Source organism: Cryptotermes secundus, unplaced genomic scaffold, assembly GCF_002891405.2.
Source record: "Cryptotermes secundus unplaced genomic scaffold, Csec_1.0 scaffold989, whole genome shotgun sequence".
In the NCBI taxonomy this organism is placed as follows: Eukaryota; Metazoa; Arthropoda; class Insecta; order Blattodea; family Kalotermitidae; genus Cryptotermes; species Cryptotermes secundus.
Genome location: NW_019738982.1, coordinates 63,032 through 63,323, shown reverse-complemented (window position 1 = coordinate 63,323; position 292 = coordinate 63,032). Strand labels below are relative to the sequence as shown.

Below are 292 nucleotides of genomic sequence, written 5' to 3'. Positions count from 1 at the left end.
AAAACTCTTCAAACAGTTTATGTCTGGGTTGAGATCTGAACTAACACCTCCCACACTGAAGCAGAAGTACCATCCACTTAATTGTGATGTTCACTAGGAACAAAATCAAACTGTATTACAGGCAACATACTCACTTAATGAGGGTATTTCATAAATTGTATAAGGAACAGATAAAAATTCCTTTGTAAGCACATCTGAATTTTCCACTGGAGTATGATGAGAATATAACCTAGTAATCTTCTAACAAGTGAACAGAGAAGCTCATGGAGGTAGGCCTAGGCCCACTGGGGCT

The 292-nt window shown here is 38.4% G+C and overlaps 1 protein-coding gene across 4 annotated transcripts in view; it reads right to left on the bottom strand.

The window, feature by feature from the left end:
• LOC111871538 (activating signal cointegrator 1 complex subunit 1) overlaps positions 1-292 on the bottom strand; it is a 35,310-nt gene that overhangs the window by 527 nt on the left and 34,491 nt on the right. The window lies entirely within an intron of this gene.